The 2,500-nt window shown below is 33.5% G+C and overlaps 1 pseudogene; it reads left to right on the top strand.

The window, feature by feature from the left end:
- Positions 1-250: 250 nt before the first annotated feature.
- LOC128870900 (large subunit ribosomal RNA) overlaps positions 251-2,500 on the top strand; it is a 4,515-nt pseudogene continuing 2,265 nt past the window's right edge.

Here is a 2,500-nt window from a genome sequence, read left to right on the forward strand (position 1 = left end):
AATTTTGAATCTAAGTATTCTCTTTAAAAAATTTTCATATTATTTATATATATATAAAATATTAATTTATATATGTAATTAAAGGAGGAATGTCTAGCATAAAAATTAATTTTTTTTATTCTAGAATTGCCTCATTTTACATAATTATTATTTATAATATATATTTATATAAAAGGAAAAAAGAAAAATAGAGATGAAAAGATGATATAATTATTTATTAAATTGTGAGAAGATAAAAAATATTTTAAAACAACCTCAACTCATATGGGATTACCCCCTGAATTTAAGCATATTAATGAGGGGAGGAAAAGAAACTAACAAGGATTTTCTTAGTAGCGGCGAGCGAAAAGAAAATAGTTCAGCACTAAGTCACTTTGTCTATATGTCAAATGTGAGATGCAGTGTATGGAATATCTTAATATCTAGTATGAGAAATTAACGATTTAAGTCCTTCTTAAATGAGGCCATTTACCCATAGAGGGTGCCAGGCCCGTATAACGTTAATGATTACTAGAAAGATATTTCCAAAGAGTCGTGTTGCTTGATAGTGCAGCACTAAGTGGGTGGTAAACTCCATCTAAAACTAAATATAACCATGAGACCGATAGTAAACAAGTACCGTGAGGGAAAGTTGAAAAGAACTCTGAATAGAGAGTTAAATAGTACGTGAAACTGCTTAGAGGTTAAGCCCGATGAACCTGAATATCCATTATGAAAAATTCATCATTAAATAATTAAAAATAATGTGCATTTTTTTCATATAAGGACATTGTAATCTATTAACATAATAAAGTATTTATCAAAAGATCATTGGTGATATTAAGTTTATTTAAATTAATTTGCTTTTTAAGCATATTAACATAGAATAAATACTAATGATTTGATAAAGTGTTGATAGATTTTATTATATATAATGCTAAAATTCATTTTTTGAATTTTACAAAAAATTTAATATCTATGATATTAATATTTATTTGTATGCATTTATATGATTAACAATGCGAAAGATTCAGGATACCTTCGGGACCCGTCTTGAAACACGGACCAAGGAGTCTAACATATGTGCAAGTCATTGAGTTATATTAAACTTAATGGCATAATTAACTTAACTTAAAAATATAATGGGATTAATTTTTAGTCTATTTTCTTAAATAGTCAATTAATTCAATCCCGGGGCGTTCCATATAGTTATGTATAATGATAATTTATTATTATTTATACCTCTAACTGGAGCGTACCTTGAGCATATATGCTGTGACCCGAAAGATGGTGAACTATACTTGATCAGGTTGAAGTCAGGGGAAACCCTGATGGAAGACCGAAACAGTTCTGACGTGCAAATCGATTGTCAGAATTGAGTATAGGGGCGAAAGACCAATCGAACCATCTAGTAGCTGGTTCCCTCCGAAGTTTCCCTCAGGATAGCTGGTGCATTTAAAAATTATATAAAATAATCTTATCTGGTAAAGCGAATGATTAGAGGCCTTAGGGTCGAAACGATTTTAACCTATTCTCAAACTTTAAATGGGTAAGAACCTCACCTTTCTTGATATGAAGGTTGAGGTTATGATATAATGTGCCCAGTGGGCCACTTTTGGTAAGCAGAACTGGCGCTGTGGGATGAACCAAACGTAATGTTACGGTGCCTAAATTAACAACTCATGCAGATACCATGAAAGGCGTTGGTTGCTTAAAACAGCAGGACGGTGGACATGGAAGTCGTAATCCGCTAAGGAGTGTGTAACAACTCACCTGCCGAAGCAACTAGCCCTTAAAATGGATGGCGCTTAAGTTGTATACCTATACATTACCGCTAAAGTAGATGATTTATAAAACAATTTCGATTGATTTATAAATTTTGAAACTTTAGTGAGTAGGAGGGTACAATAGTGTGCTTAGAAGTGTTTGGCGTAAGCCTGCATGGAGCCGCTATTGGTACAGATCTTGGTGGTAGTAGCAAATAATCGAATGAGACCTTGGAGGACTGAAGTGGAGAAGGGTTTCGTGTGAACAGTGGTTGATCACGAGTTAGTCGGTCCTAAGTTCAAGGCGAAAGCCGAAAATTTTCAAGTTTTTAATAAAAAAAAATATTAATAAAATTTATATATATATATTAAAAAATAATTAAATACTTGAATTATTTTGAACGAAAGGGAATACGGTTCCAATTCCGTAACCTGTTGAGTATCCGTTTGTTATTAAAAATGGGCCTTGTGCTCATCCTGGCAACAGGAACGACCATAAAGAAGCCGTCGAGAGATATCGGAAGAGTTTTCTTTTCTGTTTTATAGTCGTACTACCATGGAAGTCTTTCGAAGAGAGATATGGTAGATGGACTAGAAGAGCATGACATTTACTGTTGTGTCGATATTTTCTCCTCGGACCTTGAAAATTTATGGTGGGGTCACGCAAACTTCTCAACAGGCCGTACCAATATCCGCAGCTGGTCTCCAAGGTGAAGAGTCTCTAGTCGATAGAATAATGTAGGTAAGGGAAGTCG

This window comes from Anastrepha ludens, unplaced genomic scaffold, assembly GCF_028408465.1.
Source record: "Anastrepha ludens isolate Willacy unplaced genomic scaffold, idAnaLude1.1 ptg000082l, whole genome shotgun sequence".
Taxonomy (NCBI): Eukaryota; Metazoa; Arthropoda; class Insecta; order Diptera; family Tephritidae; genus Anastrepha; species Anastrepha ludens.